Genomic DNA, 12,301 nt, shown 5'->3' with positions numbered 1-12,301 from the left:
TGATTTTCACACTACAGGTGTGTGTCAGGAACACACAGACACAAGTACCTCTGGTCCTAGCTAGACTTCAAATAATCGAATCCTTCAATAATGCTTCAACCTGGACAAGTGGTTCTGCCAGTCTGGTGGCCAACCAGAAACCCTGAGCTGCATCAAGAGAAGCATGATGTCTTAATGGATGTTGTTCTTGCCCACAGGCAGGGCTAGATGATCTTTAAAGATCCCTTTAAACCCAAACCATTCTTTGAGTCTATTAATATCTTCTAGATGTCTAGCAAACTAGAGTTGTTTCCACCAAAATAGTTCTTTCATTCTAAAAGGTCTTGGTGTATTCCAGCTAGAAGTGGTGGGAGACTGAAGGATATATAGGTGATTGCAGTGTTACAGCAAGAGGTGACAGGAGTATATATAAAATACCTGCTCTTTTATGGGGTACTGTTGTCTCTTGAAATAAGGGATAGCTTGGAAAAACTCCATTATCAACACTGAAGACTACAGTGAGGCCAGAGCCAGCATATTGTTCTAGCCTCTGTGTCAATGTGGGAGTAGAGATTTGAGTGGTAGTTTATCTCAAAGACCTAGCATCTGAATGGATGGGAAGGAAAATAAGACTACATGGAGTTAAGATTATTTGTGTGTGGAAATACAGAAAGAATGTGAAAGAACTCAAACAGAAAGCTGCAGGTCTTGAAAATATTTTGCCCATTGTACAAGACTGTGCTTCAAAGTCATATATAATTCTGGGTAGTAGCATCTTCTTTAATACTCTTAGATTCTTATTTTCAAATCCAGTTTTTTCAGCTGATGCTAATTCCTCATTATATGCACATTATCACTATCTATTAAGCGGTGTTTCACAATGTCTAAAATTTTTCGTCACCTTTTTGATGTATCTGTGCATACTGGTTAGAAAGCACCACAACACTTTCTACTTCCCACAGTGTGCTCAAGTTTATAGTACAGTGCACTGGATATTTGCTGGCTATTAAATTTTAGTATAGTAAAATCAATGTTGCATACTTTTATCAAACAGACAATAAAACTAATTCAGATCATGAGCCTTAAGAAAATTCCATCGTCTGGAAAATTAAGACTATCCCCCTGTGGATTTAAAAAAAAAATCCCCAAACCCATAGTTCTCCTGCTCTTATTTGCAGTTCATCCAACCTTCAAAGCTTTTCTGTTTAAAAGAAAAATGAGCTCCCTTTGTTTCTAATGTGCACATTTTCTTTCAAGAAAGTCCATGTACTACTGCTTAAAAATTAAGTCTCACCTTGTGGCAAACAGAAACCAATGAGGCAATGAGACTCCAGTAATTGTAGTTGAATAGCTTCGAACAACTTTTTATTAGGAACAGGAAAACAGTAATTACAGAGCTGAAAATGTACTTATGGAAACCACAGAAAACACAGGGGCCTTTGACATAAAGACTCAGAGTCCTTCTGGTTTTCCTTTGCCTAAAAGAAGTGGTTTACAGTATAAATAAAATTGATTGATTTGGGGTAGGATTTGGGAGCCTGAGTTCCACTGACAATCAGTGGGATTTATCCTAAGTCTCTTATTCATTTCTGGGAATCTCAGATTTGAGGAAGATATATTGTTAAACAAACTGGGGTTTTTGCAAGTATTTTTTTAGTCACTGTGTGTAGCAGAGACGTGTCTTCATTATTAATCAGGGGTTTACTCCCTATATAGTGTACTCACATGGGTATTTTCATTGACTGTGAAATAAGTATCTTAAAGAACATGTTCTGTTTACAGATCAAGAGCTACTGTAGAAACAACTTTTCAGCCATAAACATATTACTTCCTACCAGCATCTGTTACAATTCTGTGGCTGGCAATAATGGAACAAAAATTAAAATTAATGTATTAACCTAACCTAAAAAATGATAAAGAGAAACCAAGCTTGACTGTATGCTTACAGTTGATGCTGAGGAAATACAGCTTGGTCATTTGAATTTTCTCAAAAAAGTGAAATTTATTTATAGCTGTTGCTTTTCATACAGGAATAATGCTCCCTAAGCCTTATGGCAAGCCTTTAGACTTTAGGGGTCCCTTTGGGAAGGAACTATCACTAAGTGCAAATGATTAGGCTGTCACAGGGTGTAGGGAAAAAGTCTGGTCATTATGTCTTGGGACCAGAGTCATCACTGTGGAAGCCAAATAGATGGTCTGAGGGGACAAATAGCTGTCACGTTATGTGGAGTTCTTTGAGTGACACATTTTGAACAGATAGAAATGGGTGCCAGCATTGAAATTTTTCTGACTTTAGCTGTCTCCCTTATCTAATTTATCATAATCTGTTTTCATCCTTTCTTTTCTTCCTTCCACTCTTTCTAATAATATCTCCATTTCTGAATTATCTCCTTTCTTTATTTAGAAACTTCCCCTCAATTGGTTTCCAGTACAAAACATGTTCCAGTAAGAAGAATTTTTCAGATAAAAGTACATTTGAAAATCCTTCTAATGGAAACTTGGCTGTTACCAGTAAAAGAAATGTCTTTAGTATCCGGCAATAGCTCTAAACTATTAGAGAGCATCCAAAGGAGGGCAAAAAAGATGGTGAAGGCCTTGAGGGGAAGCTGTGTGAGGAGCAGCTGAGGGCACTTGGTCTGTTCATCCTGGAGGAGACTGAGGGGAGACCTCACTGCAGTTACAGCTTCTTGTGAGGGAAAGAGGAGGGGCAGGCTCTGATCTCTTCTCTGTGGTGACAGTGACAGGACCTGAGGGAATGGCCTGAAGCTGTGCCAGGGGAGGTTTAGGTTGGATATCAGGAAAAGGTTCTTCATCCAGATTTTGATTCTTGTAATTGTCTCAGGAAGCAAAACTCAGATTTACTTTATTTTGAAAATATCCTGAAATTCCACAAATGTTAGAATCAAGAACATTATATAGCCTAGATGCTTTATATAATAACAGGAGGAAATTGAAACATATTCCTGTGGCCAGGAACATCTTTTGACAGCTGATAATTAATGTTTTACTCTGTCTGTACTCAGGTTAAGGAGAATAAGGTCCTTTAACACAGTGCTAGGAAGAGTCTGGATAGGGAACCTAAATAGCAGTTTTAACTTTGCTCTTCTGTCTTTTCTCTCAGCTCTTTCTCTCTGACTTTACTTTAAAGGATACAAGTTTAAATTTCAACGACAGTGTCTCTAGCCCATCTGAACTAATCTGTTCTTGTTTCCTGAAAAAGGACAAGTGATGCATCCAGCTTTTCTTAGCTGGGGTTTTGTTGGAGTTTGTTTATTTATTTGTTTGTTTGGAGAGTTGGGGGTTTTGGGGTGGGGGGTGGTTGGGTTTTTTTTTAAATGTAGTCATATATTTCATTCACAGTAAGTGTGCATATAGTCCCATTCCTCCAAAACCAGCAAAAAGAAAAAGAGAGAAACTGTTGTGTCATTTTTTTCAAGGCAACATGCTTTCCATTTACTCTAAATCAAATGGGTTTTTTCCAGTGTTACACCCTGTACTTCCCTCTTGGCCCTCAGAGATCTGGTTCTTTACAGATGTTCTTAGTAACCTGTCCCCAGATCAATGTCTCCAACTTCTATGTTTTCAGCCAGGGTCCCTATGTCTTCAACAAGCTTCTCTTTTTTCTGGATTTTGATCTCTGTCATTACAAAAGAAGATTCTGTAATTTGATTTCCCCTGAATGAAAGGAGTGACCAACATATGTATTCTCAATAGAATCAGACATCACCACCAACACCCACCATTCTGGAGGTAACCACAGTTACTAAAATATTTCCATAAAATTTTGTTAAACAGATATTCTTGTCATCTCTTATATAAAGTGACTCTCCTCTGTTGCCTTCAGGGGAGACCCCTTCATAATACAGGTAGGTTCATGGGTCAGTGTGGTTTAAATCTCAAATAGTGTATTTATACCTTCATGCAACTAAATTACTGATGCAAGAGACAGGTTTTAGTAAATAGAGAAGGAATCCCAGCTTCTTGTGAAAAGCCATGCAGAGGTCTTCATAGTTTGCAAAGTAGGACCTTGAAGTATTTAAAGCTTTTTTACAAATATGATTATTTTTCTTTTGGTTTTGTTGTTTGGTTTTTGTTTTGTTTTTCTCCTTAATATTCCACATAAATTATATAGCTGTTCTGTGCATATTTTTCAGCACCAGCTGAAGTGTCTGATACCCAGAGTTCATATTAACCAGAATAAAATAAGGATTCTGGGAAAAGGGAAAAGTAAAATCAACAACCACAAAACAGCCCAATAACAACCAACCAAACAAAAAGGCGCTTCAGAAGAGAATAAAAAGAACAAAATTAAGCAAAACAAGAGAAAAGAATGACGAAAGTATGGATGAGGCATGCAGGCCTAGGAATTTAAAATTTTCCCTGCTTGCACTCATTTTTTGATAGGCTGATATGTGAATTGCACCTTTTCAAGGTGAGAACAGTTAAGGCAAAAAATAAGGGTAGAGGGAGAGTGAGCAGAATTCACACCAGACAGATGTGTGAACTCACAGGGAGCAGCAGAGGCAAAGGTTCCTCTCAGAGACGTTACAGCTGAGGGATAATAAAGTTGTTAAGGACGCAGAAAATGAGAGCATAAGTTTAAGTTCAGGGCACATTAAATATTGAGATGTCAGACAACAGTAACATTCAAAGAGCCTTTCACAAATTCTGTGTAGTACCAGCAGCCTCACATATTTTTTACTTTTTTAAAACATGAGTTTGAGGCTGTAGCAAATACAGAAATTAGTATAAATAATATTACAAACAATGAAATAGGGGGATCAATACATTTTAACATAGGCTTTCTTATTTAATTTCTAGCAAAAATCTCTGTTCTCATTTCTGGCAGCTTCATTCAGGCTGGGTTGACTGAAAGAGGAGCACCCAAAATTGCCACAGCTCTGTACCTTGCAGCACAGAATGTAAAACAGAAGTGGCAGGTCGAGCCAAGAGAAATCACAGGAATGAGAGATAGGGGACATTGCTTAGAAACTGATATTCTTCACCAACTTATTTTGAAATAGAAATTATGCTTGAATTATAAAAGTTTAGACTGTAGTGAAAGACAAAGGTACGAAAAATGTAAATGATTGCTTGCCTCTCATACCCCTCTCAGCCACCCCAATCTTTTTGTTAGAGTCACCATTTTAATTTTATATCTTCTCTGGGGCAAATGAAGCAATATCAAAACAACTTTCACCCAGTAAAAAACATTGGAAATGAAATTGATAGTAATGAAAATGGTGATACCTCTATTTCCTGAAATAAAGTGAATCCTACTTTTTAGTGATGTACTAATTTCCATAAGTAATCTGGGGTTTTTTTATCATCCCTATGTATAGAAGAAGAGCTCCAAGATTAAACTGCAGGTGGCATTTAGAGTACATTGTACTCTAAACTAAAGTTCAGTTTGAAATGTTTCTACGAGTTTTACAATGCCAACCTATTAATATTGTATAAGGCAGTGGGGCTATTGACTGTAGTCCAGCCTAGTTTCTGCTGCCACATCTTGGTTTTGTGCAATACAATGTACACTGAAGGACACTGCTGGTAGCAAGCCAGGTTGCTCCCATAGTAGTGGTTACCAATACATCTCTGGTGAATAGGTCTTGGGATTAATAGATAGATAAAGACTTCAGGCTTCACTGGCAGTTCAGAGACACCAAGATCAAGCATAAGGGGTTTTGAAAGTCAGTAATTTTAAAACATGATATCATGGGTGGCAATGCCTAGTCTGAGCTGTGAGAGATGAAAGCTGGAAGGGAAAGGGAAAAAGAAGAGCAGCCTCACAGCAAACTGCAGTGGTTTGGAGTTTCTTCTGTGGACAGCAGTGGGGATGAATCAAGCTTAAAAAGCCACATTCCTCTGATCCCAGTAAAACCAGACATATTACTAAAGCTCCTCTGCCTGTGGAGATGCTGCAAGGGTAGCACTTCCATCAATGTTATCTCCTCTGACCATGGGCTGAAAAGCAGACCTACTCATGCAGATACAGTGAAGTCACTCTGCTGGATACAGGCACGTGACTTTGTCAGATCAGTTATGCTAAAAAGAATGACATATTTCTAAGAAGATCCAAAGAGAAGATCTGGTCTGTTCAGTTTAGATGCATAAATTTTGATGGTCAGGATCTCCTCCTTGAGATTATCAAACACAGTCGTCTGCCTTACTGTGCTGTAGAGGGAACATGGGTACCCACCTCAGATTCCAAACACAGTTTAATCAGGAGCAATTGTCATAGAAAAGCACCACTCTTCCTGTAGCTGAGAAATGCTACTGTATGTGGTTCCGAGCGGTGAAAGGACACAGTAACATGGCAACTCTCTTAGATGAGCAAGAAAGAGCATTTATTCAAGGAATTCATGGATTTAAATAGTGTACATTGTGAAAAACAATTTAAAGAAAGTTCATTGGACAGAGCAGAAGATGCCCCTTTAGAAACACACTCCAGGACTAGAGTCACGTACGCTACAGGTGTTATCATCTTTGTTTTGGGTTTCTGTCCTTGAAGAGCCTGAAAGCAAGGCTCAATCAACCTGAGAAAAAATCCTGGCTGCCTTCTGGTTCCCAGGCCGACAGAGAAACCGCTTTGTTTAAAATCCTATAATAAAGTGCCTGACAGAGAATGTCTTGGAGGGTTTTGTATTCACAGAGCACAGAGTTAAGTGAGGTCTTTCCCTTTAAATGGCTGTTGTCCTTCACCCCACTTCCCTGCAGGCAGACCTTTACACTTTGAAGAGCTCAGCTGAAATCAGTATAGCTCAAAAAGGGCACAGGGCTTTACAACCTGTATGAAATAGGAGAATAATTATGGAAAAGACACAACAAGTGCATTACAGACACCGAGAGGCAATAAGAGGCAAAGGACAAGTTTACAAACAATCCTGCCCTTATGTAGGCCAGCAGCGTGCACAGCTTGACAGTTCAATATATAGCCTGTAAATTGTATACAATTTTATAGTTCCAAAATATTAAATTGTGTCAGTACTTCAATAAATCCTACTAATCATTGCTCTGCATCAAACAGTACACTCATGAAAGCATCAAGCTGCCTTACTCCTTTTGAGGTCCCTGGCATTTTCTGAGTTCTAGGGCAGGCAAATTCTCTCATTGTAATAACTGTCAGATCCCAATCCTTATTCTTGTTCCACAAAAACAGATCCAGAGAGCCCCACAGCATTCCAGTCAAGATTCAGTGCAAGATTCAGAATCACATCTGCAAAGCCAGGTCCACACCCTGTTTTTCTTGGGTTCCATTTAAAGAAGGCAGAGTTTAATGTGTCTGTGGAAGAAGTGGAGGTAAGGCCTCCCATTGGGAATAGCAGCCAATGTTGTATAAAAAGCGAACAAATTATACTAATAACTTAGAAGAGGCATCACTTCAAGTTGTGTTGAAACTACCTATCAAATACATAAACAAAAATTACTTAGCATTCACATATAGTGAAAAATATCACTGTAAAAGTCTGACATTGCTGTAGATTATCATTGCTGTCTGGCTTGCTACTGAAAAGAGTAACTGAAGACTATGATGGACAGGACTGAGACCAGAAAGGAAACAAAAAACTGAAGATGGTGAGTTAGAAAGGCCATCAAACTCCATATTCTTGGTTTGGTGCCATGTTTTTGTGCCACAGTCACTCCTTCCAGCAGCGATCTTTTATGCCCATATCTGGCAGCTGTTTGGAGTAACCTCACCCTGCTTCTATACTCTGACAATGATCTGTGTAGCATTGAGTGGGGCAGATGCACTCCTTTAGACCAGGACTATCCTGTCTGGATCAGTATGCAGTTGTACTCTATTTTACTGGAGTTTATAAGTAAAAAAAACAGAAAATAGAAGTTTCTATATAGCCTAAAACTAGACTTCTTACAGCTGATGGCTTCCTCTAATTTGTGGTCCATGGGAAGTGGAGGCTGGAAGAGAAATTCATAAATGATGGATTATGTATCAGGTGTTGTAGAAGTTACCCAGCAGTATCAGGGTTGATGAATGACCAAGAAAAATGTTCCTGTTTCTGAGGACCTAATATTTGGATTGCATTGAAGGAAATTATCATGAAAGCTGCTGAAAAGCTTCAAATTGTAAACTTTCTGATAACTGTAATTGTATTTCATTTAAGATTTGTATGGATCTCTTTATATTCCTTGGGTGTTTCAGCAAGCACAATTATCTCAAATATCTCAGTCACAATTTAATTCAAAATGCAAATAAATTATTCTACAGCTTCAGAGAAGAGACCTCATTATTCAAATAAAATCATTACCAGATAATCAGTGTAATTTTGGAGAGATGATGTGCAAAATCAAAGTGTGCATTTTAAGGGCCGTCTCTAATAAATCAGTACAAATTTGACAGCTGATTTAAAGGGAAACAGGATTCTACCAAGTATCATTATACCAATAAAATATGAGTTTAAGTCATGATGAAAAACACGCATTAATTTTAAATTTATCCAAAAGCTGATAATTCTCATTATAGAAAAATGGTAAATAAAAATATCCAGAGCTGAGAAATGCTCATATTTGGGTTGAAGGGCCATAAAGTTGATAAGAGGACTGGAGCATCTCACCTCTAAAGACAGGCTGAGAAAGCTGGAGCTGATCAGCCTGGAGAAGAAAAGGTGTGGAGGAGATCTCACAACATTCCAACATCAGAAGGGGTCTACAGGGAAGCCAGAGGGGGGCTCTGTCAGGAGCTATAGCGTCAGAACAAGGACTAATGGGTACAAACTGAAAGAGTGGAAGTTTAGGGTCAATATTAGGAAGAAACTTTTTGATAGGTGAGACACTGGAGCAGATTTCCCAGGGAGGGAGTGAATGTCCCATTCCTGGCAATGTTCAAAGACAGGCTGAATAAGACCTTGAGCATCCAGGTCCAATGGGAGGTGTCCCTGCACAGGGCAGCATGGTCTAGGATTAAAGATCTTAATATTCTATGATTCTATGAATTAACAATAATAATTTTATTTTAATATTATTAACAAGAATAAAGATACAGAGAATTTTCTTTCTGTAACTCATTAAAATATATGGTCTCTAATTTAATATGAAGCTCTAGTAACTCACAGTGCATTCTCTGCTCATGTAAAGCCACATGTTGCACAACTTTTCTCTTCATTTTCTCAATTTGAAGTAATACCTTAGTGTTTGTTGTATCATGTCAGTGCCCCTAGATGTAAATACAGGAAGAGAACAGATGGATTTTGCAACATGTCCAAATCATATATATTATTTTTCAATTAGTAATATCTTCATTCTCTGTAATATTTTTCAAAGTCATATGTACCCCGACAGCAGTAGTAAATACAGTGTAAGTTTGTGTACAAATTCCCCACCCAGGTGTGGACATTTAACTGTTCTGTCCCAAGCCTACAATCAAAGATAAATGTGTTAATATACGTTCAAAAAGAGACCGATGTTTTTATCCACCACTTTTTCTATCCCTCCCCTATGATTTATGGTATCACACAAAAATCATAATTCTAATCTGCAAATGCTCCTCCAGAATTTGCAATGTAGCTGAATTAAAAAAGGACAGTAAGTCAAATGGATCAGACTAGATTGTTCCATTATGCTAATTTTCATATTTTATTGCTGCTGAATAGATTGGTTATGAGACTGTGCATTAGTTACTATATTATGTGTTCCTAAATTCATCTTGCCACATAAATGATTCTATTAGAACTTTCTCAATGGAAGGTTTTCAGGGCTGTGGAACACTTCCTGTTTGCCAAAAGTAGGTTTGATAATGTTAAAAAAGAGATCCTAGATTCATTTCACTGAGCTTCTTACAGACTTACATACTAATTGCATAATTTATTGTATCACTATATAATACAGAGTAAAAATATGTGCTCTTATTTTAACCTAAGGTATAGTGACTGAGAAATTCTCCTCAATGACCTCTAAAAAAACTTTATCTGGTACACAGTGTCCACATTCTTTTACAATTGCCAGCAGGATGGCTGATATGAATGTCTCTTTGTATTCTGTCTCCCACAAAACAGTGCTCTGTAAAGAGAAGTCATTCAAAGTATAGGAGTAGAGGCACAATGGCTGATTCCAAGGAGACCCTCCCATCTTTCTCTGAAGGGCTCCAGGTGGGATGGTCCCAAAAGAGAAGCATTGATCTGTTGGCTTCTCATGGAGACAAAAAAAAAAAAAATTAGTTAATGAGCGGGTGTTAGACATATTCAATTTATAAATGTTCTTTTATGATGAGTGGGCTGTTTCTGTTAAGAATAGGCAATCTTACAGTGTCAAGGAAGATTAACAGTTTTACGAAGGTAAATATTTTGAGCAGTCAGCTATGTCTGACTGCATATTCACTCTGCCCTCTGTTAAATCAGTCACTTGCCACATTGGGCTCCAAATGTTTAGAAAAACAACTAAGTGAGAGAGAGGTGAAAACCCCTGAGTACTTGTTGCACTCCTGCTCACAGCACAGAAATCACTGTGGATCTACTTTTTAGCAAAGGTGTGGAATGGTGGGAGGGCCTGTGGGCACTGAGTGTGATGGGCCCACAGGGCAGCCAAAGCTACAGAGCAGCTCTGCTCTTGCTGCCCCCCAGGGTAAACACAAAGCCCACGGGCTTGTCAGTCCTTAATTAGAAAGAAGGTGTTACTGGAGAAGATGGCAAACAGCCAGGTGCCCTCACAGCTGTCACACAGGAGCTAGAGAGGAGAACTGTGAATAGTTACTTAAACTATGGAGAAGAATCTGTCATTTCCTCCTTTCAGTAAGGGACTTTTCTTCAAAACAAAGATATCATTGTGATCGAGGGAAGAAAATTATTTCACTAAGCATCAAACAGCTCAGGTTTATTCTTGCATGCTTGATTTTACTTAATGACCATCAACACAGGCCTTCCACTACGACAGCTATGCAAAACCTTGGAGATGAGGGTCAGGGTTTGCATTTTGCCTATTCAATTCAACTAAATTAACCAGTAAACCAAGAAAACAAACTCTCTACTCACAGTTTGTTTACTTCAAGTCCAAGCACATCCACAGTGGCACTCAAAGAAATTTGCCTAAACTTGCCACCATGGCTGCTTAACACAGGAGGCTTTCAGAAAAATAAACACATCCATTCTCCAGCTGGTTTATGGCTCCTTAACAGCAAGACTTAGAAAAAGGCCAATAATTTTCATACAAAATAATGTGCAAAAATCACACAATTGAAGAGAGATTTTTTTACCATTCCACATTGTAAGGCTGAATATGTACTGAACAGGCACATCACAATTCAAAGAGGAATTCTACTTTCAGGTGTTTTATTCTTTCAGGAAGACTCACAGACTTTCTAGTCATCTCTCAAGAGACAAGGGCTCACAGTACAGGAGTGTTGTAAGGTTCTTCCAAAAATAAATAATCAATAGAGAGCTACCCTACTGAGTGAGAATATGGCAAGGAAACAGCATGTTATGGAAAACTACATCACAGTTTTTATAACAAAGCAACAACAAAAATGAAAGGAAGGACTGTTAAAACTGCAAGATGTGCAGCAGGACTGTCATCAGAGCAGGAACTGGTAAGTGAAACCGAAAAATATTAAATTGCCTTTATTCAGATATGGAGTTACAGGGTCTGAACTGCTTTCTTTGCATACCCTCTGAAGGCATTAGGAGTGACACAAAGAATGCAAGATCAGGAGCCTGCAGCAAAACCAGGGCTTAGCTCAGCCGTTCAGGGAATTTATGTTCTCTCTGCTAAGATAAATTAGAATAACAAATATTGGGAGAGACTAGACAGGGAGTTCACCTTGCTAAGTGGTTACCATTTGTGCTCCAAGTAGAAACATAAAGTATCAAGATTGTCTGATTTACAAACAGGCAATTCTTTTCTCTACTCGAAGAAATAAGGATTCATTCCTGCCTTCATGTACACCTTTAAGTCTGTTCTCTTGTAAGACTTAGACTTTTTAAGTGAAGCTTTCGTTGTTTAATTTATTATTTATATTAGTGTTAGCATTAATATTTCATAGTCATTGGCCATCTGTGAGATGAAAAAGAAAACCAAGTTTTAAAGTCAGAGAATCAAATATATAAAACTGTTTCTTCAAATTACAAAATTGTTATATTAATAAAAAGATACAGGAGAAGTTCTCTGCAAATAAACTTCATTTATAATTCAAAACCTAAGATAATGAATCCCAAAGGTCAAGTCTTCCAAGTGATCTGGCTGACCTTGGAATCAGTCTGTGGGCCTATCTCAGTGCTCTTAAGCAGTGTTCCCTGAGGCTTAGTGACATTAGATCTTTTAAGCCTGGCAGCTCTCAGCCTCCTCATTTCTTTCATGAATCATAGAAAAACTCAAG

The sequence above is a fragment of the Catharus ustulatus genome, chromosome 3 (assembly GCF_009819885.2).
Source record: "Catharus ustulatus isolate bCatUst1 chromosome 3, bCatUst1.pri.v2, whole genome shotgun sequence".
Taxonomy (NCBI): domain Eukaryota; kingdom Metazoa; phylum Chordata; class Aves; order Passeriformes; family Turdidae; genus Catharus; species Catharus ustulatus.
This window is presented reverse-complemented; position numbering follows the sequence as displayed.